At 41.1% G+C, this 25,109-nt stretch overlaps 1 protein-coding gene across 1 annotated transcript in view; it reads right to left on the reverse strand.

Moving 5' to 3' along the window:
- COL15A1 (collagen type XV alpha 1 chain) overlaps positions 1-25,109 on the reverse strand; it is a 1,855,347-nt gene that overhangs the window by 32,678 nt on the left and 1,797,560 nt on the right. The window lies entirely within an intron of this gene.

The following is a 25,109-nucleotide window of genomic DNA, read 5'->3' on the forward strand; positions in this document are numbered from 1 at the left end:
GTGAAGAAATCCATCTTGTGGTTCTTGTGTAATCAGTGTTAGAAGTTTTCCATTAATGAGATGCTCGTGCTCCAGAGCTGGACTGTGTTAAATATTAATTATTGAATTATTCTTAAATCTCAATCCTGTACCGAGCATATTGCTTCTTGCTGATGTTACAAAAGCTATTTATGTATATAGGAGTTCAGAGCATAAGTCGATGCCATATAAAGGGTAACACGTGGTCTGTAGACACATAAATAAACACAGCTCTTAGGAGGGTGGGGGGTCTTTTGTCACGTGGGACTGCCACCTCCTGCTTCACCAGCATTCTCCATGGATATCTGACAAGTCACAAGGAAGGACAGCTGGCAGCAGTAGCCATCATGACCTTCAAACTTCACACAGACAGACGGGTTTTAGCATCCAAACTTTGGGGAAGATGAGTATAAGTGCTGATATCTACACATGGACAATCTGTTCGTAACCATTTCGTCTATTTTTATGTTTTGCTGCAATATGATTTTTCTGTGGACAATTCAATAAACCACTACCTTTTTCATGAGAATATCATGACATTTTTCTTTAAGAGTAATGCACCTGGTGAATAGTCTTGATTAAATAAATGTGCAAAATAAGCATATTTAACATTGGCCGAGCCAGCCAGTTTTGATTTTTTGTGCTATTTTTACGTGAATTTCCTTCATTCTTGCACACAAGGTGACGACGGAAGAGAGTTCGCTAGATATTGTGCAAGTATTCATGAATTTCACTTCAAAACTTCAAGTCACAAAGATCTCACAAGAAGAACCTACGAATTACAGAGACTAACGGGTGTCAGTTGAATTGACAAGTAGTAAGAGTACTACAAGTGCCGGACGTGCTAAAAATAGCCGTGCTGAAGTTCACAGTTCAGCGTTGTAAAGACAAGCTGAGATATTTCAGAGGAACTCAAGGTAAGAACAATGGATTTGATTAATTCTTATGCTAAATCAAGTCAGATAGAATTTGTAAGTTTGTACAGATCTAGTGTAGAAATATTTTGGCTTTCTTTATTTGCAGAATTATTGCAAAACAATGGGGAGACAAAAAGCGCAATAGGGTCTTATCCACGTTACAAGAAGAATATACACCAAATTTGCTCACCTGGTTAGGATGAGATTAGAGCATGTAGATAGCGGCTGCTGCAGATCCACAGGTCTTCACCGACCAGAGAAATTAATGTCTTCAAAAGGAGATTTGTAGTTAAATTTCCGCGCTGCCGCTAAGATGAATTTCAGGAGAGTATAGTTGATTCACAGTGGTTTTATTCAACGCGTTTCAGGAGTCTCATGCCCCCTTCATCAGGAAATACCACACCTGGTATGGTATTTCCTGATGAAGGGGGCATGAGACCCCTGAAACGTGTTGAATAAAACCACTGTGAATCAACTATACTCTCCTGAAATTCATCTTAGCGGCAGCGCGGAAATTTAACTACAAATCTCCTTTTGAAGACATTTATTTGCAGAATGCAAGATCGCAAATTTAAAGTTAGATTCTAAGCTAGTATCTAGGAAAAAAGAAAAAGAGCAACTGAAAGATATATTACACATGGTTAATGTATTTCATGAGTTTGATACAGAGAAGTCCAAAAAAGATTGTGTAGAAAGAATTTCTAAGGAAATGGAAATTAATGATGTTCCCAAGATTGACTGCAATGTGAAGAGTGAGGAAGATGAAGAAGTGAAGCGCATGTCATTAATGGCCACTCAAGGTGACCTTGACTTTGTGCCTCATGATGAAAAACAAGATGGCGGACACGTAGGAGACCTGACAACTGACAAAGATGATGTACAAGAGACAGATGTAGAAGGGCCCAAAATAGAAGAAGACTCAGAGGCCCATCTCCAAATTAAATCTAGAAAAACCTTGTTAAAATTATGCAAAATCATTCCTGCATATGATGACAAAATCGATGTGTGCAGAAATTCAGAGATTTTTGAAAGTTTTGCCGATAAGTATGATCCGACTAATCAGGAGAAAAATAAATTGTTTAAAATTTGGCTACCAGTAATTTTTATCAGAAGATTCTCATTAAAAATGCAGGATGAGTTCCATGAAGAAATGACTGATGTAGAAAGATTAAAAATTTTGATATTTTGTGGATTAAAAGAAAATTATCTAGATCTTGATATTCTTCTAAAATTGAGGATTGGCCGGAAAGAATGTACTTTTACCTTCATGTCTATTTTTGAAAGGGTTTACAGACTGGTCAGTACTAATTCCAATAAAAAATCAATGATAAATTGTTTTGTAAACAAATTTAGATTCCTAAATCCTGTATCTCGTGTTATTGCTTCACAAAAAGATTCATTATATGAATGTGCGCAATCCCTCGATTTTTCTAGAAAACATGAGAATCTTGAAAGGAAAACAAATCATACTAAGTTTTTTAAACCAAGCAGAATTATATCTTATCAGAAGCCAAAATCAAAATCTCCAAAACTGACCCAAAATCAAATCTATGAAGTACGAAGAAAATTACATATTTGCTACAAACCCTATGAGTCTTCCACTGAAGCTGCACTGAAAGGGTTAAAAGCTGAAGGGTCAGATCTGTCTGTAAAGATGGCGGAAATTGACAGACAGAAACAAGTGAGTATCCCAGGGGCAGCTCAACTGAACACTCCATTATCTCAGCTCATAAGTTTAAAAATTACCTTGTTAAATAGAGCTTTCCAACAGATTATTGACAGAGAGGTAAATTTTGGTTTAGGAATTGGCTAAAAATGTAATCATATTATATGATGTGTAGATGAGATATACAATGTGTTATTTATTAATATGTAATTATTTTATACAATATATTTCTGCAGTTATATATATATATTAATATAGTATACAGTAAATACTGTAGCATATTTGTATAAGTACAGACTATATTAACTGTATTTTTATATGTATATATATATATATATATATATATATATATATATATATATATATATATATATATATATATACACTCACCGGCCACTTTATTAGGTACACCATGCTAGTAACGGATTGGACCCCCTTTTGCCTTCAGAACTGCCTCAATTCTTCGTGGCATAGATTCAACAAGGTGCTGGAAGCATTCCTCAGAGATTTTGGTCCATATTGACATGATGGCATCACACAGTTGCCGCAGATTTGTCGGCTGCACATCCCAAAGATGCTCCATACAAGGCAGGATGGATCCATGCTTTCATGTTGTTTACGCCAAATTCTGACCCTACCATCCGAATGTCGCAGCAGAAATCGAGACTCATCAGACCAAGCAACGTTTTTCCAATCTTCTACTGTCCAATTTCGATGAGCTTGTACAAATTGTAGCCTCAGTTTCCTGTTCTTAGCTGAAAGGAGTGGTACCCGGTGTGGTCTTCTGCTGCTGTAGCCCATCTGCCTCAAAGTTCGACGCACTGTGCGTTCAGAGATGCTCTTAGGCCTACCTTGGTTGTAACGGGTGGCGATTTGAGTCACTGTTGCCTTTCTATCAGCTCAAACCAGTCTGCCCATTCTCCTCTGACCTCTGGCATCAACAAGGCATTTCCGCCCACAGAACTGCCGCTCACTGGATTTTTTTTCTTTTTCGGACCATTCTCTGTAAACCCTAGAGATGGTTGTGCGTGAAAATCCCAGTAGATCAGCAGTTTCTGAAATACTCAGACCAGCCCTTCTGGCACCAACAACCATGCCACGTTCAAAGGCACTCAAATCACCTTTCTTCCCCATACTGATGCTCGGTTTGAACTGCAGGAGATTGTCTTGACCATGTCTACATGCCTAAATGCACTGAGTTGCCGCCATGTGATTGGCTGATTAGAAATTAAGTGTTAACAAGAAGTTGGACAGGTGTACCTAATAAAGTGGCCGGTGAGTGTATATATATATATATATATATATATGAAAAGAAAAAGGAACAGCACAGAGATACTTATCTTCGGGTGCAAGGCCCCCAGACAACCAGTCCACAGATCATCCAAGTTTCATATATTTCAAAAAAAGAGGCAGCACTCCATTGTTTCACTGAAACAATGGAGTACTGCCTCTTTTTTTGAAATATATATATATATATATACCAAACCAGGGAAAAAAAGGCAGCACTCTAGTTCTTTTTAAAGATGAAAAAAACTTGTGAAGTTTATTCAGACCCACATCTCTATACAACGTTTCGGCTCACACTGAGCCTTTCTCAAGCAGTGGGTGATAACATTTCATGTGCTTTTATACATATAATCACCAATCATTTACATCATATGATAGCCATACATGTGTTTTGACTAAGCGTGCATAAATATAATCATTAAAACTTGCTCCATGTGCTCTCTTGTACATCATAAAGTGCATTGTGCGGAGGTGCTCTAGTGCAGATATTTATCTCCATATTCATTTCACTATTACCACTTTCCTATATTTTATCCATATCTCTTATAATGTATATATATTTTTGTTTTCATTAGTGTCCCTTACCCTGCCGGATTCTAAAGGCCTCAATGTAGAATTTAAAATCCATCCTAGCATGTATCAGCCCTAAAAGCTATGAATCTAGGAATCAGATGTATATACTCCTGTTATTAGTGTAAAATATGTAATTTTGGATAAAATGCTCCAATTTTAATATATGTAATGTTTGTGTTTTTTAGAGACATCTCCATTCTCAAGAAGATATATATGCCCCTTGCTCTGTCGGATGATGGAATGGAACACACTGGGAATATGTACAAAAATTTCTAAAAAAATATATATGCTCTTATTCCCAATAATTGTTTCTATGGAGAGAGTATATTTAGTATAAACACACCCATAGTTGGACTGCTGACCAGTTGAGATAATCTGTATAAGTTCAAATAAATATTAACATAGCAAGCAATATCTGTCTATGGTAGACTTATTTTTTCTTCTTTTTTATAAAAAGCAACCTCTCCTTTTTCTCTCCATAACCTCCTTTATACATAACCTATAGAGTCCTTATATAAAATACACCTCTTGGATACTAGGCTTGACAGAGTTGCACTTATATGGGTCCTGCTGCAGGGATGATGTGACCTGAAAGGGTTACACATCAACGTGGAGGCCTATTGGCAGCGCAAGAGAGCACATGGAGCAAGTTTTAATGATTATATTTATGCACGCTTAGTCAAAACACATGTATGGCTATCATATGATGTAAATGATTGGTGATTATTAGTGTTGAGCATTCCGATACTGCAAGTATCGGGTATCGGCCGATACTTGCTGTATCGGAATTCCGATACCGAGATCCGATATTTTTGTGATATCGGGTATCGGTATCGAAACAACATTAATGTAAAAATGTGTAAAAGAGAGAATTAAAATAAAAAATATTGCTATACTCACCTCTCCGACGCAGCCTGCACCTTACCGAGGGAAGCGGCAGCGTTCTTTGTTTAAAATTCGCGCTTTTCTTTCCTTTACGTGAGTCCCGGCTTGTGATTGGTTGCGTGCCGCCCATGTGACCGGGACGCAACCAATCACAGCAAGCCGTGACGTAATTTCAGGTCCTTAAGGATTTTAAAATTACGTCCCGGCTTTGTGATTGGTTGCGTCGCAGTCACATGGGAGACGCAACCAATCACAAGCCGTGACGTCACGGGAGGCTGGACACGCGCGCATTTTAAAATGGGCGCGTGTCCAGCCTCCCGTGACGTCCCGGCTTGTGATTGGTTGCGCCGCGATCAACCAATCACAAGCCGGGAGGCTGGACACGCGCGCATTTTAAAATTTTAAAATGCGCGCGTGTCCAGCCTCCCGGCTTGTGATTGGTTGACCGCGGCGCAACCAATCACAAGCCGGGACGTCACGGGAGGCTGGACACGCGCCCATTTTAAAATTTTAAAATGCGCGCGTGTCCAGCCTCCCGGCTTGTGATTGGTTGCGCCGCGGTCAACCAATCACAAGCCGGGACGTCACGGGAGGCTGGACACGCGCCCATTTTAAAATTTTAAAATGCGCGCGTGTCCAGCCTCCCGGCTTGTGATTGGTTGACCGCGGCGCAACCAATCACAAGCCGGGACGTCACGGGAGGCTGGACACGCGCCCATTTTAAAAAGCGCGCGTGTCCAGCCTCCCGTGACGTCACGGCTTGTGATTGGTTAATGGCGGCCATGTTGCCGGGACGCGGACCAATCACAGCAAGCCGTGACGTAATTTCGTCACGGCTTGCTGTGATTGGTCCGCGTCCCGGCAACATGGCGTCGTGACCAATCATAAGCCGGGACGTCACTGGAGGCTGGACACGCGTGCTTTTTAAAAAGCGCGCGTGTCCAGCCTCCCGTGACGTCACGGCTTGTGATTGGTTAATGGCGGCCATGTTGCCGGGACGCGGACCAATCACAGCAAGCCGTGACGTAATTTCGTCACGGCTTGCTGTGATTGGTCCGCGTCCCGGCAACATGGCCGCCCTGACCAATCACAAGCCGGGACTTCACGTAACCAAGTAAAAGCGCGAATTTTAAACAAACAACGCTGCCAGTTCCCTCGCTGAGGTCCAGGCTGCGTCGGAGAGGTGAGTATAGCGATATTTTTTATTTTAATTCTTTCTTTTACACATTTATATGGATCCCAGGGCCTGAAGGAGAGTTTCCTCTCCTTCAGACCCTGGGAACCATCAGGAATACCGTCCGATACTTGAGTCCCATTGACTTATATTGGTATCGGGTATCGGATTGGATCCGATACTTTGCCGGTATCGGCCGATACTTTACGATACCGATACTTTCAAGTATCGGACGGTATCGCTCAACACTAGTGATTATATGTATAAAAGCACATGAAATGTTACCACCCACTGCTTGAGAAAGGCTCAGTGTGAGCCGAAACGTCGTATAGAGATGTGGGTCTGAATAAACTTCACAAGTTTTTTTCATCTTTAAAAAGAACTGGAGTGCTGCCTTTTTTTCCCTGGTTTGGTATACTATTTGGGTGGATGAATGGACCGTCTTACCTAGGAGGCCTGGCACCCATTGGTGAGCATTGTGCTGTTCCAATTTTTATATCTATTTTTGTCCGGAAATACGTACACAGCAAAATAGACATTGTCATAATAACAGGGTCTGTACCACAGGACTGGCGTATAGCAAATGTGGTGCCAATATTCAAAAAAGGGGCAAAAACTGAACTCGGTAATTATAGGCCAGTAAGCTTAACCTCTACTGTGGGTAAAATCCTGGAGGGCATTCTAAGGGATACTATACTGGAGTATTTGAAGAGGAATAACCTTATGACCCAGTATCAGCACGGGTTTACTAGGGACCGTTCATGTCAGACTAATTTGATCAGCTTCTATGAAGAGGTAAGTTCCGGACTGGACCAAGGGAACCCAGTGGACGTAGTGTATATGGACTTTTCCAAAGCTTTTGATACGGTGCCACACAAAAGGTTGTTACATAAAATGAGAGTAATGGGGATAGGGGAAAATATGTGTAAGTGGGTTGAGAGCTGGCTCAGGGATAGGAAACAAAGGGTGGTTATTAATGGAGCACACTTGGACTGGGTTGCGGTTAGCAGTGGGGTACCACAGGGGTCAGTATTGGGCCCTCTTCTTTTTAACATATTTATTAATGACCTTGTAGGGGGCATTCAGAGTAGAATTTCAATATTTGCAGATGACACTAAACTCTGCAGGGTAATCAATACAGGGGAGGACAATTTTATATTACAGGATGATTTATGTAAACTAGAAGCTTGGGCTGATAAATGGCAAATGAGCTTTAATGGGGATAAATGTAAGGTCATGCACTTGGGTAGAAGTAATAAGAAGTATAACTATGTGCTTAATTCTAAAACTCTGGGCAAAACCGTCAATGAAAAAGACCTGGGTATATGGGTGGATGACAAACTCATATTCAGTGGCCAGTGTCAGGCAGCTGCTACAAAGGCAAATAAAATAATGGGATGTATTAAAAGAGGCATAGATGCTCATGAGGAGAACATAATTTTACCTCTATACAAGTCACTAGTTCGACCACAATTAGAATACTGTGCACAGTTCTGGTCTCCGGTGTATAAGAAAGACATAGCTGAACTGGAGCAGGTGCAGAGAAGAGCGACCAAGGTTATTAGAGGACTGGGGGGTCTGCAATACCAAGATAGGTTATTACACTTGGGGCTATTTAGTTTGGAAAAACGAAGACTAAGGGGTGATCTTATTTTAATGTATAAATATATGAGGGGACAGTACAAAGACCTTTCTGATGATCTTTTTAATCATAGACCTGAGACAGGGACAAGGGGGCATCCTCTACGTCTGGAGGAAAGAAGGTTTAAGCATAATAACAGACGCGGATTCTTTACTGTAAGAGCAGTGAGACTATGGAACTCTCTGCCGTATGATGTTGTAATAAGTGATTCATTAATTAAATTTAAGAGGGGACTGGATACCTTTCTGGAAAAGTATAATGTTACAGGGTATATACACTAGATTCCTTGATAAGGCGTTGATCCAGGGAACTAGTCTGATTGCCGTATGTGGAGTCGGGAAGGAATTTTTTTCCCCATGGTGGAGTTACTCTTTGCCACATGGGTTTTTTTTGCCTTCCTCTGGATCAACATGTTAGGGCATGTTAGGTTAGGCTATGGGTTGAACTAGATGGACTTACAGTCTTCCTTCAACCTTAATAACTATGTAACTATGTAACTATGTAACTATGTATTACACTTAAATATTTACTCTGAAGCCATTTTTGTTGTTCCATGGAGAAGAGTGTCATGGAGCATGGAGTGTTTTTATATACATCTGAAGATGAGGAACGTATCCTTGGTGGGCTTGATGGAGAGGCAATTTTTTTTAAAGACGCCATCTATACTAGAATTAAAACTAATTAAAAGTATGAAAGCGACAGCAAACGCATGATTAATCTGCAGTTACATATGATGACTTTGGGCCAGTATTATAAAGAAGGCAAAATTCCCAGGGGCTTAAGGTCAAATATACGCCCAAATTTATTTCAAGGGAATACATCATATTGTGCACGCTTTGTCATGATATCGAACAAATATGCTATGGACACTATTTTATTAAATATAGAGTTTTTGCAAAATGAGATCAAGAAACTACAAGAAAACATAGAAGGATTTGAATGTAGAATTAAGACACAAATAACAATTGAAGAATGGAATATATTTAAAGAAAAAATTGACAAAGAATGTGTGAAATTGCGGAATGAACTAGAAGAAATTAAAAGAAGAAAGTGGAACAGAGACTTAGAGGACTATGAATTGGGACATGTATATATGTGGCAGAGGGAAAGCAATAAGCCTATATGGAAAAAGGAAGGTGGTGATAGGAGAAACCGATATGGTCAGGATGATGAGAGGCTAATGAATAACGATGGTGATGGTTTTTCTTATAGAACAGGAAAATGTAACAGATGGTCAAACAAGCGCAAGAGGAGAGGAGGCAAGCGGCATCACCGTGAACAAAAGAAAGCCAGAGAAGAACAGACAACAACCTCAGAGGCAGGCAGCCAACAAGAAACGGGAACAGACCTCGTAATTAACATCTCTGAAAAGGTATTAACACAATCACAGGTCTCAATCTTGAGTAGAGGACTATCCTTTGCCCCATGCTCACATACAGATTGGTTTAATCTGCAAATAGACTTGGAGAGATTTTTTAGAACATTAAAATTGAAGGAATGGTTTAACCCCTTCATGACCCAGCCTATTTTGGCCTTAATGACCTTGCCGTTTTTTGCAATTCTGACCAGTGTCCCTTTATGAGGTAATAACTCAGGAACGCTTCAACAGATCCTAGCGATTCTGAGACTGTTTTTTCGTGACATATTGGGCTTCATGTTAGTGGTAAATTTAGGTAGATAATTTCTGAGTTTATTTGTGAAAAAAACGGAAATTTGGCAAAAATTTTGAAAATTTTGCAATCTTCACATTTTGAATTTTTTTGTTAAACCAGAGAGTTATGTGACACAAAATAGTTAATAAATAACATTTCCCACATGTCTACTTTACATCAGCACAATTTTGGAAACAAATTTTTTTTTGCTAGGAAGTTATAAGGGTTAAAATTTGACCAGTGATTTCTCATTTTTACAACAAAATTTACAAAACCATTTTTTTTAGGGACCACCTCACATTTGAAGTCAGTTTGAGGGTTCTATATGGCTGAAAATACCCAAAAGTGACACCATCCTAAAAACTGCACCCCTCAAGGTGCTCAAAACCACATTCAAGAAGTTTATTAACCTTTCAGGTGTTTCACAGCAGCAGAAGCAACATGGAAGTAAAAAATGAACATTTAACTTTTTAGTCACAAAAATGATCTTTTAGCGAAAATTTTTTTATTTTCCCAAGGGTAAAAGGAGAAACTGGACCACGAACGTTGTTTTCCAATTTGTCCTGAGTACGCTGATACCTCATATGTGGGGGTAAACCACTGTTTGGGCGCACGGCAGGGCTCGGAAGGGAAGGAGCGCCATTTGACTTTTTCAATGAAAAATTGGCTCCAATCTTTAGCGGACACCATGTCGCGTTTGGAGAGCCCCCATGTGCCTAAACATTGGAGCTCCCCCACAAGTGACCCCATTTTGGAAACTAGACCCCCCAAGGAACTTTTCTAGAAGCATAGTGAGCACTTTAAACCCCCAGGTGCTTCACAAATTGATCCGTAAAAATGAAACAGTACTTTTTTTTCACAAAAAAATTATTTTAGCCTCAGTTTTTTCATTTTCACATGGGCAACAGGATAAAATGGATCCTAAAATTTGTTGGAAAATTTCTCCTGAGTACACCGATACCTCACATGTGGGGGTAAACCACTGATTGGGCACATGGTAAGGCTCGGAAGGGAAGGAGCGCCATTTGACTTTTTGAATGAAAAATTATCTCCATCGCTAGCAGACACCATGTCACGTTTGGAGAGCCCCCGTGTGCCTAAACATTGGAGCTCCCCCACAAGTGACCCCATTTTGGAAACTAGACCCCCCAAGGAACTTATCTAGAAGCATAGTGAGCACTTTAAACTCTCAGGTGCTTCACAAATTGATCCGTAAAAATGAAAAAGTACTTTTTTTTCACACAAAATTTTTTTTAGCCTCAATTTTTTCATTTTCACATGGGCAACAGGATAAAATGGATCCTAAAATTTGTTGGGCAATTTCTCCTGAGTACGCCGATACCTCATATGTGGGGGTAAACCACTGTTTGGGTGCACGGCAAGGCTCGGAAGGGGAGGCGTGCCATTTGACTTTTTGAATGGAAAATTAGCTCCAATCGTTAGCGGACACCATGTCGCGTTTGGAGAGCCCCTGTGTGCCTAAACATTGGAGCTCCCCTACAAGTGACCCCATTTTGGAAACTAGACCCCCCAGGGATCTTATCTAGATGCATAGTGAGCACTTATAACCCCCAGGTGCTTCACAGAAGTTTATAACGCAGAGCCGTCAAAATAAAAAATAATTTTTCTTTCCTCAAAAATGATTTTTAGCCCAGAATTTTTTATTTTCCCAAGGGTAATAGGAGAAATTGGACCCCAAATGTTGTTGTCCAGTTTGTCCTGAGTACGATGATACCCCATATGTGGGGGTAAACCACTGTTTGGGTGCACCGCAGGGCTCGGAAGGGAAGGCACGCCATTTGGCTTTTTGAATGGAAAATTAGCTCCAATCATTAGCGGACACCATGTCGCGTTTGGAGAGCCCCTGTGTGCCTAAACATTGGAGCTCCTGCATAAGTGACCCCATTTTATAAACTAGACCTCCAAAGGAACTAATCTAGATGTGTGGTGAGCATTTTGAACCCCCATGTGCTTCACAGAAGTTTATAACGCAGAGCCATGAAAATAAAAAATAATTTTTCTTTTCTCAAAAATGATTTTTTAGCCCACAATTTTTTATTTTCCCAAGGGTAACAGGAGAAATTGGACCCCAAAAGTTGTTTTCCAGTTTCTCCTGAGTACGCTGATACCCCATATGTGGGGGTAAACCACTGTTTTGGCACACGTCGGGGTTTGGAAGGGAAGTAGTGACGTGTTGAAATGCAGACTTTGATGGAATGCTCTGCGGGCGTCAGGTTGCGTTTGCAGAGCCCCTGATGTGCCTAAACAGTAGGAACTCCCCACAAGTGACTCCATTTTGGAAACTAGACCCCCAAGGGAACTTATCTAGATGTGTGGTGAGCACTTTGAACCCCCAAGTGCTTCACAGAAGTTTATAACGCAGAGCCGTGAAAATAATAAATGTGTTTCCTTTCCTCAAAAATATTTTTTTAGCCCAGAATTTTTAATTTTTGCAAGGGTAACAGGAGAAATTTGACCCCAAAAGTTGTTATCCAGTTTCTCCTGAGTACGCTGATACCCCATATGTGGGGGTAAACCACTGTTTGGGCACACGTCAGGGCTCGGAAGGGAAGTAGTGACATTTGAAATGCAGACTTTGATGGAATGGTCTGCGGGCATCACGTTGCATTTGCAGAGCCCCTGATGTGCCTAAATAGTAGAAACACCCCACAAGTGACCCCATTTTGGAAACTAGACCCCCGAAGGAACTTATCTAGATGTGTGGTGAGCACTTTCAACCCCCAAGTGCTTCACAGAAGTTAATAACGCAGAGCCGTGAAAATAAAAAATAATTGTTCTTTCCTCAAAAATTATGTTTTAGCAAGTAATTTTTTATTTTTGCAAGGGTAACAGGAGAAATTGGACCCCAACAGTTGTTGCCCATTTTGTCCTGAGTACGCTGGTACCCCAAATGTGGGGGTACACCACTGTTTGGGCGCACGTCGGGGCTTGGAAGGGATGGAGCACCATTTGACTTTTTGAACTCAAGATTGGCTGTAATCAATGGTGGCGCCATGTTGCGTTTGGAGACCCCTGATGTGCCTAAACAGTGGAAACCCCTCAATTCTAACTTCAACACTAACAACAACAAAAATATATATACATTATAAGAGATATGGATAAAATATAGGAAAGTGGTAATAGTGAGATGAATATGGAGATAAATATCTGCACTAGAGCACCTCCGCACAATGCACTTTATGATGTACAAGAGAGCACATGGAGCAAGTTTTAATGATTATATTGATGCACGCTTAGTCGAAACACATGTATGGCTATCAAATGATGTAAATGATTGGTGATTATATGTATAAAAGCACATGAAATGTTACCACCCACTGCTTGAGAAAGGCTCAGTGTGAGCCGAAACGTTGTATAGAGATGTGGGTCTGAATAAACTTCACAAGTTTTTTTCATCTTTAAAAAGAACTGGAGTGCTGCCTTTTTCCCCTGGTTTCGTATATATATATATATATATATATATATATATATATATATATATACATATATATATACACTCACTGGCCACTTTATTAGGTACACCTGTCCAACTTCTTGTTAACACTTAATTTCTAATCAGCCAATCACATGGCGGCAACTCAGTGCATTTAGGCATGTAGACATGGTCAAGACAATCTCCTGCAGTTCAAACCGAGCATCAGTATGGGGAAGAAAGGTGATTTGAGTGCCTTTGAACGTGGCATGGTTGTTGGTGCCAGAAGGGCTGGTCTGAGTATTTCAGAAACTGCTGATCTACTGGGATTTTCACGCACAACCATCTCTAGGGTTTACAGAGAATGGTCCGAAAAAGAAAAAAAATCCAGTGAGCGGCAGTTCTGTGGGCGGAAATGCCTTGTTGATGCCAGAGGTCAGAGAATGGGCAGACTGGTTCGAGCTGATAGAAAGGCAACAGTGACTCAAATCGCCACCCGTTACAACCAAGGTAGGCCTAAGAGCATCTCTGAACGCACAGTGCGTCGAACTTTGAGGCAGATGGGCTACAGCAGCAGAAGACCACACCGGGTACCACTCCTTTCAGCTAAGAACAGGAAACTGAGGCTACAATTTGCACAAGCTCATCGAAATTGGACAGTAGAAGATTGGAAAAACGTTGCTTGGTCTGATGAGTCTCGATTTCTGCTGCGACATTCGGATGGTAGGGTCAGAATTTGGCGTAAACAACATGAAAGCATGGATCCATCCTGCCTTGTATCAACGGTTCAGGCTGGTGGTGGTGATGTGCAGCTGACAAATCTGCGGCAACTGTGTGATGCCATCATGTCAATATGGACCAAAATCTCTGAGGTATGCTTCCAGCACCTTGTTGAATCTATGCCACGAAGAACTGAGGCAGTTCTGAAGGCAAAAGGGGGTCCAACCCGTTACCTATGGTGTACCTAATAAAGTGGCCAGTGAGTGTATATATATATATATATATATATATATATATATATATATATATATATATTGGAATAATTAGAATTTATTCCAGTAATAATACTTAGAATTACATTAAATACATTTATTAAATATATACATATGTATAAGATATTTTAATTATTTTGTTTCTTAATAAATATGAAATTAATCTTATCTTTTATTTTTTCCTTAGAGCTTTCATTTCAAATCAGGAATTGAACATAAAAAACCTTTTTACATGAATTTATGTTTTATTTACACAGGAAGCTATAATAACTGCATGATTTTATATATTAACATTTAAAAAAAAAAACTATACAACGCACTTTGCACAAGGAGAAGCTGTATGGGAGAGTGATGCGAAAGAAGCCGTTTCTGCAAGCACGCCACAAACAGAGTCGGCTGAGGTATGCAAAAGCACATTTGGATAAGCCAATTTCTTTTTGGAAGAAGGTCCTGTGGACTGATGAAACCAAGATTGAGTTGTTTGGCAATACAAAAAGGCATTATGCATGGCGGCAAAAAAACACAGTGCGTTGTATAGTTGACCGATGCACAGTGACACCATCTGCAGCAAGTTAATGCTGCAGCTCTCTGGAGATGGTCTGAGGATTGTCCTTGACTGATCTCACCATTCTTCTCTGCCTTTTCTGATGTTTTTCTTGGCCTGCCACTTCTGGCCTTAACAAGAACTGTACCTGTGTTCTTCCATTTCCTTACTATGTTCCTCACAGTGGAAATTGACAGGTTAAATCTCTGAGACAGCTTTTTGTATCCTTCCCCTGAACAACTATGTTGAATAATCTTTGTTTTCAGATCATTTGACAGTTGTTTTGAGGAGCCCATGATGCCACTCTTCAGAGGAGATTCAAACAGGAGAACAACTTGCAAGTGGCCACTTTAAGTAGCTTTTCTCATGATTGCATACACCTAGCTAGTTCAAAGCTCAATGAGGTTACAAAACCAAAAAAAGTGCTTTAGTAAGTCAGTAAAAAGTAGGCAGGGGTATTTAAAACAAGAAAATGATAAGTGTGCCCATACTTATGCACCTGTCAAATTTTGTTTGAATGCAGATTGCACATTTTCTGTTAGTACAATAAACCTCATTTCAAGGCAGAAACATTACTGTGTCCAACAGTTATTAAATATATGAAACTGAAATAGCTGTTGCAAAAAAACCAGTTTTTATAAAACATTAAGCTTAAGATTAATAGGGGTGCCCAAACTTTTTCATATGACTGTATATGTTTCTTATTCTTTGTATGTGAAATATGTATTGTCAACTTCTATGTGAATCACAGTTTGAGTGACAGATGACAGATGAGCAGCTGCTAAGTGCACTTAACGTAGGAGTGAATATTACATGGAGTGTGGTACGTGCGGTATGTGAGAGGCCTCATGACTTATGGTATGTTGAGAAAAAGAAAAAAACTTGTGTCTATGAAAATAAGATTCAGTTAAATTACAATGTTAAGATATATTTAAATACTAGCTGTACTACCCGGCTTCGCCCGGGTTAATGACTGCTGTTAGCAAAATAGAATGTGTTAACAAAAATTTATTCTGCACACAAAAACCACAAAACAAATAGATAGAAATGTAATTATTAAAAGGCAAAAACTAAGCAAATAGAAGCATTTCACAACATATATTAGCTTTGTTATACTGAGAATGTCTTTGTTGCCTATATTAACCAATCAGAGCTCAGGTTAATTAACTGTAGCAAAATAGAAGCTGAGCTGTGATTGGTTGCTATTGGCAGCCTGATAAATCCCCAGCCAACAGGAAGCCCTCCCCCCTGGCAGTATATATTAGCTCACACATACACATAATAGACAGGTCATGTGACTGACAGCTGCCGTATTTCCTATATGGTACATTTGTTGCTCTTGTAGTTTGCTTATTAATCAGATTTTTATTTTTGAAGGACAATACCAGACTTGTGTGTGTTTTAGGGCGAGTTTTATGTGTCAAGTTGTGTGTGTTGAGTTGCGTGTGGCGACATGCATGTAGCGACTTTTGTGAGATGAGTTTTGTGTGGCGACATGCGTGTAGCAACATTTTGTGTGTTGAGTTGCATGTGACAGGTTAGTGTAGCAAGTTGTGTGCAGCAAGATTTGTGCATGGCGAGTTTTGCGCGTGGCGAGTTTTATGTGTGGTGCATTTTGAGTATGTGCAAGTTTTGTGTGAGGCAACTTTTGCATGTGGTGCAACTTTTGTACATGTGGCAATTTTTCTGTGTGTGCAAGTTTTGCATGAGGTGAGTTTTCCATGAGGTGAGTTTTGCACGTGTGGCGAGTTTTGCGTGAGCCTAGTTTTGCATATGGCGAGTTTTGCATGTAGCGAGTTTTGAGTGGTGACTTTTGTGTTTCGACTTTTATGTGGCGAGGTTGGTGTGTGTGTGTGGTGAAATGTGTGCTGAGGGTGGTATATGTGTTCAAGCACGTGGTAGTGTGTGGCGCATTTTGTGTTTGTGTTCATATCCCCGTGTGTGGTGAGTATCCCATGTCGGGGCCCCACCTTAGCAACTGTACGGTATATACTCTTTGTCGCCATCGCTCTCATTCTTTAAGTCCTCATTGTTCACATCTGGCAGCTGTCAATTTTCCTCCAACACTTTTCCCTTCACTTTTTCCCCATTATGTAGATAGGAGCAAAATTGTTTGGTGAATTGGAACGCGCGGGGTTAAAATTTCACCTCACAACATAGCCTATGACGCTCTCGGGGTCCAGACGTGTGACTGTGCAAAATTTTGTGGCTGTAGCTGCGACGGTACAGATGCCAATCCCGGACATACACACATACATACATACACACATTCAGCTTTATATATTAGATATACCTGTATGTAATCTCCTGTATATAGTATATACCTGTGTGTCATCTCACCTATATATAGTATATATCTGTGTGTCATCTCCTGTATATAGTATATACCTGTATGTCATCTCCTCCTATACATAGCATATACCTGTGTCATCTCCTCCTGTATATACTATATACCTGTAGGTAATCTGCTCCTGTATATAGTATATACCTGTGTGTCATCTCCTCCTGTATATAGTATATACCTGTATGTCATCTCCTCCTGTATGTAGTATGTACCTGTATGTCATCTCCTCCTCTATATAGTATATACCTGTGTGTCATCTCTCCTGTATATAGTATATATCTGTGTGTCATCTCCTCCTGTATATAGTATATACCTGTGTGTCATCTCCCCTGTAAATAGTATATACCTGTGTGTCATCTCCTGTATATAGTATATAGCTGTATGCCATCTCCTCCTGTATTAGCCCTCGTTCACACGTTATTTGGTCAGTATTTTTACCTCAGTATTTGTAAGCTAAAATGGCAGCCTGATAAATCCCCAGCCAACAGTAAGCCCACCCCCTGGCAGTATATATTAGCTCACACATACACATAATAGACTGGTCATGTGACTGACAGCTGCCGGATTCCTATATGGTACATTTGTTGCTCTTGTAGTTTGTCTGCTTATTAATCAGATTTTTATTTTTGAAGGATACCAGACTTGTGTGTGTTTTAGGGCGAGTTTCGTGTGTCAAGTTGTGTGTGTTGAGTTGCGTGTGGCGACATGCATGTAGGGACTTTTGTGAGATGAGTTTTGTGTGGCGACATGCGTGTAGCAACTTTTTGTGTGTCGAGTTGCATGTGACAGGTTAGTGTAGCAAGTTGTGTGCAGCAAGTTTTGCGCATGGCGAGTTTTGCGCGTGGCGAGTTTTATGTGTGGTGCCTTTTGAGTATGTGCAAGTTTTGTGTGAGGCAACTTTTGCATGTGTTGCAACTTTTGTGCATGTGGCAATTTTTCTGCGTGTGGCAATTTTTCTGCGTGTGCAAGTTTTGCGTGTGGCGAGTTTTGCACGTGTGGCGAGTTTTGCATGTGGAGAGTTTTGCGCGTGGCGAGTTTTGAGCGGCGACTTTTGTGTTTCTACTTTTATGTGGCGAGGTTGGTGTATGTGTGGTGAAATGTGCACTGAGGGTGGTATATGTGTTCGAGCACGTGGTAGTGTGTGGCGCATTTTGTGTGTGTGTTCATATCCCCGTGGTGGTGTGATTATCCCATGTTGGGGCCCCACCTTAGCAACTGTACAGTATATACTCTTTGGTGCCATCGCTGTCATTCTTTAAGTCCCCCTTGTTCACATCTGGCAGCTGTTAATTTGCCTCCAACACTTTTCCTTTCATTTTTTCCCCATTATGTAGATAGGGGCAAAATTGTTTGGTGACTTGGAAAGCGCGGGTTAAAATTTCACCTCACAATATAGCTTTGACGCTCTCAGGGTCCAGACGTGTGACTGTGCAAAATTTTGTGCCTGTAGCTGCGACGCCTCCAACACTTTTCCTTTCACTTTTTCCCCATTATGTAGATAGGGGCAAAATTGTTTGGTGAATTGGAAAGCGCGGGGTTAAAATTTCACCTCACAACATAGCCTATGACGCTCTCGGGGTCCAGACGTGTGACTGTGCAAAATTTTGTGGCTGTAGCTGCTACGGTTCAGATGCCAATCCCGGACATACATACATACATACATACATACACACACACACACATTCAGCTTTATATATTAGATTATTTACTCAATATATATATTTCTTTAGTAATTATTTCTTGATTTAGTTAATAGTGAATAAGTGCAATCACACATCAATATGGTTTATCAAGAAATCTACATTTAGAACATTTTCAGAATTATAATTTTTTTATATATTTAGTGTATTTTTTATTGATTACATAAATGGATACCCATTTTCAAACAAATATATGGCACAAGCTGATCTGACAGTTATAAAATTAATTATTTTTAATTTTGGTTTTTACAAATTAATTTTTTCATAAAATAATGTTTTTTGATATTAAGGGGGAAATGTGTTTTTGATCCAGATTACATCATCACATTTCATCAATACCTCTTTTTCACACATTTTAATAAAAAAGAAATATTTATAAGGTATTATTGGGTACAATACAATAAGTATTATAAAAGTCATTTTTTTTCTCTAATGAAGGTTATTATATGCAAAGCTGCATAATTTCAATATTTTGGTAATCCAAGGTTATGACAACATCTAGATTATGGAAATATTAAAGGGAATGTGTTACTGAGACATAACCTCAGCATTTATCTTCAACATATAAAGGCCTTATTTTTATTTTTATTTTTTCTCATTTTTATTTTCAATTTTTTCACTTTTTCTTCAATTTTTATTCTTAATTTTTATTTTTTATCTCAAGAAAAATAAAAATCAATATTTAATAAAGTAATGTCTAATACAAGAATATTGCTTTATCAAATATAATGATCATATGGTTTCATTATATAAGAAATGTTTCAATTCTGAGTTAAATATAACAATTCTTTCACTCATTCATTTATTCATATATATATATTCTTATTTTGGTTCATGGCTACACATTCTTACATATTATTGGTCTATTAATAAAGATGGAAACACTTGTTACATAAAAGACACACTGACATCTATGGGTTCAAAAAGAAATCACACCTATGACATAAAAATGTCCTATCACATGAAGAATATGGTTAATATATTATCATTATTATTATTATTTTATTTTTCCAAATATGAATTCCATATTAATATAATTTAATAATTATATGGATATTATTAATTGCTATGGTAAGCTATGATATTATAGGTTAGGAAAATTACCAGATTTGGTATAGAATAGGGAATGAAGACTTCAATCAAGACACCGAAAGTTAAGTTAATAAAGACTTTGTATATTTTTATATTCAATTAAAAGTTACAAGAAGAAAAAGCTGTTATCCAGAAGTTCCACAAGGTAACAATGCTATGATTTCTGAATAATAATAGACTGTGTCAAATACAATTCATGTCACCACACACAACTACAGCATCCATTGCTGACAAGTATGAGTACAGTATCCTACCTGCCAACCATGGAGAGGATGATAATCCTATGATGCTAAGATGAACTGTGTTATTACGTTCCAGTGGTTTCCTATCACCTATAAAACTTCCATGAAAGCTGGTGAACAATCAGGTAATTGTCAGGACGCTACAACCCTGACATGTGTCCTGTGCACTAAAGACTGGTTATGGTGCTATGGTTATGATGCTATGATTAGCAGGGAAGAGTCAATTTAACCCTTGCTGTGCTGACCAAAGACATCACACCTGTTCCAAGACCAATGCGGATGATATGGAGATTCCAGTTGATTTCCAAGGCGAGCCAATGTAAGTCCAGGTCTCTAAAGGTGACACTGCACAGATATTACAGCTACATTTCATCTATGAACTTTGTTTTCTTATCAACATTTGAATTTATGGACTTTGATTGACACATGACACACAGTCTCTATAATATCTATATGCTATCATCTATTTCAAAAGAATTATAATAAAGATTGTTTTAAAAAGAACCAAGGAGAAGACATCAAGATGAAGACCAGATGACATCAGATGATGATCAGACCAGAGATGCTTCAAGTAGATATAGGGAAGTATAATTATATATTTTATATGAATATTGGTCACGGCTTACCATAACATGAATTTACATATCATTATATTATTGAGTACTTATAACAATATTATTATTATTATAGTGCTTTGGAACAAAGCACTATACTGTTATTCCATCGTGGATAACTTCTTCTTATTATTATTATTCAGTCCGCACGTAATGCGGCCCGAACCGCTTCACTCACAGACTCCAGTGAGGTGTCATTTCGAAGCCAGCGTCCCCAAGAGGTGTGCTAAGTATTTTTTGTGTCGATCGGATTTGTAGTTTTGGCGCAATTTGCGTTTGAAATTTTTTTTTCCCCTCATTGTAATGCATTTCAATAGGGAAATTTTCCCATAGGTTATAATGGCTGGGTTTCTGAGGCAATTTGAAATGTACCTGCCACCTGGCTGATTAGCTCATTGATATGCGCAGTCAGGCCCAGTTACTATGCCAACGCCTGCGAACTGTACATGACCACACCAGCACAGTTTTGCCAGATAATATCAGCTCTTAAAGTGATAGCACAGCACAATTCCAAAGCACTAGGCCGCTCGCCAAATCTGACCCGGAGTGGCGCCGCCCGCCAAATCTGACCCGGAGTGGCGCCGCCCGCCAAATCGGACCCGGAGTGGCGCCGCCCGCCAAATCGGACCCGGAGTGGCGCCGCCCGCCAAATCGAACCCGGAGTGGCGCCGCCCGCCAAATCGGACCCGGAGTGGCGCCGCCCACCAAATCGGACCCGGAGTGGCGCCGCCCGCCAAATCGGACCCGGAGTGGCGCCGCCCGCCAAATAGGACCCGGAGTGGTGCCGCCCGCCAAATCGGACCCAGAGTGGCGCCGCCCGCCAAATCGGACCCAGAGTGGCGCCGCCCGCCAAATCGGACCCAGAGTGGCGCCGCCCGCCAAATCGGACCCAGAGTGGCGCCGCCCGCCAAATCGGACCCAGAGTGGCGCTGCCCGCCAAATCGGACCGACTGAGGGGCACCCAAGTGTGAAAGTCTTGCAGGGGCAGCCCTGGCACCATTCCAAAGCACTATCTGTAGTTCCTTCAGGAAATACCCATCTAGTTATTATTGATATTATGAACACTAAATTATTTTGCCAAAGAAGAAGAAAAGAAGAAAGAAGATTTTATTAATATATTTAATTTGAGGGTTCCAATCAATGAATGTCTGTCACCCTCAAAAGGGGGAATTGTTAAATATTAATTATTGAATTATTCTTAAATCTCAATCCTGTACCGAGCATATTGCTTCTTGCTGACGTTACAAAAGCTATTTATGTATATAGGAGTTCAGAGCATAAGTCGATGCCATATAAAGGGTAACACGTGGTCTGTAGACACATATATAAACACAGCTCTTAGGAGGGTGGGGGGTCTTTTGTCACGTGGGACTGCCACCTCCTGCTTCACCAGCATTCTCCATGGATATCTGACAAGTCACAAGGAAGGACAGCTGGCAGCAGTAGCCATCATGACCTTCAAACTTCACACAGACAGACTGGTTTTACCATCCAAACTTTGGGGAAGATGAGTATAAGTGCTGATATCTACACATGGACAATCTGTTCGTAACCATTTCGTCTATTTTTATGTTTTGCTGCAATATGATTTTTCTGTGGACAATTCAATAAACCACTACCTTTTTCATGAGAATATCATGACATTTTTCTTTAAGAGTAATGCACCTGGTGAATTGTCTTGATTAAATAAATGTGCAAAATAAGCATATTTAACAGACTGGAAATAGAGTCTTATCTTCCTGCTCTAGGTGAGAGAAACCAAGGAGAGACCTGCCCACAGGCCACCCGTTTATCATTGTAATCAGTACAAAAGTGGCAACCTGACAATGCCTGTACACTGTGTTCCAAATTATTATGCAAATTGGATTTAAGTGTCAGATTTAATTGTTTTGTTTTTCAAATAAACTCATGGATGGAATTGTGTCTCAGGGCTCAATGGATCACTGAAATCAATTTTAAACACATGTGATAATTAGTTTTTCAGGTGATTCTAATTAAATGAAAACGACTTAAAAATGATGTTCCACATTATTAAGCAGGCCACAGGTTTCAAGCAATATGGGAAATAAAAAGGATCTTTCTGCTGCTGAAAAGCATTAAATAGTGCAATGCCTTGGATAAGGTATGAAAACATTAGATATTTCATGAAAACTTAAGAGTGATCATCATACTGTGAATAGATTTGTGACTGAAACAGAGCACAGACAGACTTAATGCAGATAAAGGCATAATGAGGAAGGTTTCTTCCAGACAAATTCATTGGATTAAGAGAGCACCTGCAAAAAAACTATTACGAAGCAGCAAACAGTTATTTGAAGCTGCTGGTGCCTCTGGAGTCCCTCAAGGTACAGGATCCTTCTTCAAAGGCTTGCTGTGGTGCATAAACCTACTATTCAGCCACCCCTAAACAGTATTCACAAGCAGAAATGGTTGCAGTGGGCCCAGACATACATGAAGACTAATTTTCAAACAGTCTTGTTTATTGATGAGTGTCGAGCAACCCTGGATGGTCCAGATGAATGGAGTAGTGGATGGTTGATGGATGGCCACCATGTCCCAACAAGGCTGCGACATCAGCAAGGAGGTGGAGGAGTCATGTTTTGGTCCGGAATCATGGGGAAACAGCTGGTAGGGCCCTTGAAGGTTCCTGAAGGTGAGAAAATGACCTCTGCAAAGTATATAGAGTTTCTGACTGACAACTTTCTTCCATGGTATAAAAAGCAGAAAGGTGCCTTCAGGAGCAAAATCATCTTCATGCATGACAATGCACCATCTCATACTGCAAAGAATACCTCTCTACCATTGGCTTCTATGGGCATAAAAGGAAATAAACTCATGGTGTGGCCACCATCTTTCCCTGACCTCAACCCTATAGAGAACCTTTGGAGTATCATCAAGCAAAAGATCTATGAGGGTGGGAGGCAGTTCACATCAAACCAGCAGCTCTGGGAGGCTTTTCTGACTTCATGCAAAGAAATACAAGCAGAAACTCTCCAAAAACTACTAGGCATTGTTGTCAGATATATATGATGACAGCACATGCGCCACATGCACGCGCGTCACTCGCGTCTGCACGGCCGCGCGCACCTGGAGCATGCGCAGTAGCTAGGGCTACTGTGCGCCGCCCGAGGCTGCACGGCCGCGCGCACCTGGCGCATGCACAGTAGCTAGGGCTACTGCGCACCGCCCGAGGCGGTAATAGCAGGTGGGCGGGTGCTCTCCCAGCGAAACACGCCCCAACCCCCTTCTCCCGCCTTCTCGTTTTGGCGGCATGCATAGACAGCGGATACTGCTACCGGTATTAACCCTTTAGGGGGGGTGCCAACACTGCTACCGGTATTAACCCTTTAGGGGGGTGCCAACACTGCTACCGGTATTAACCCTTTAGGGGGGTGCCAACATTGCTACCGGTATTAACCCTTTAGGGGGGTGCCAACACTGCTACCGGTATTAACCCTTTAGGGGGGTGCCAAAATTGCTACCGGTATTAACCCTTTAGGGGGGTGCCAACATTGCTACCGGTATTAACCCTTTAGGGGGGGTGCCAACACTGCTACCGGTATTAACCCTTTAGGGGGGTGCCAACACTGCTACCGGTATTAACCCTTTAGGGGGGTGCCAACACTTCTACCGGTATTAACCCTTTGGGGGGAGAGGGCGTGGGGGGGCTCAGAGAGGGGGGGCAGGGCGTGGGGGGGTCAGACTGCGAACACTGCTACCGGTATTAACCTTTTAGGGGGGAGAGGGCGCGGGGGGCTCAGGGGGTGGGCAGGGCGTTGGGGGGTCAGACGGGGGGCAGGGCACGGAGGGCTCAGAGAGGGGGGAGAGGGCGCGGGGGGCTCAGAGAGGGGGAGAGGGCACGGTGGGTCTAAGACAGGGGGAGAAAGGGCGCGGGGACTCAGAGAGGGGGGAGAGGGTGCGGGGGGCTCAGAGAGGATTCATGGATGGATGGATGGGGCACCCCGGCCGAGGTGGGAGGTGGGATCCCGCCGCCCGCTCCGCGGGGTTGACAAGGCGGGCGCACCACCGGCCCGCCTCGCCCGCTCCGTCGGGGAGGTGGAGCACGAGCGCGCGCGATAGGACCCGAAAGATGGTGAACTATGCCCGGGCAGGACGAAGCCAGAGGAAACTCTGGTGGAGGTCCGCAGCAGTCCTGACGTGCAAATCGGTCGTCTGACCTGGGTATAGGGGCGAAAGACTAATCGAACCATCTAGTAGCTGGTTCCCTCCGAAGTTTCCCTCAGGATAGCTGGCGCGCTCCAGGGTCCCAGTTTTATCCGGTAAAGCGAATGATTAGAGGTCTTGGGGCTGAAACGATCTCAACCTATTCTCAA

This window comes from Ranitomeya variabilis, chromosome 6, assembly GCF_051348905.1.
Source record: "Ranitomeya variabilis isolate aRanVar5 chromosome 6, aRanVar5.hap1, whole genome shotgun sequence".
In the NCBI taxonomy this organism is placed as follows: Eukaryota; Metazoa; Chordata; class Amphibia; order Anura; family Dendrobatidae; genus Ranitomeya; species Ranitomeya variabilis.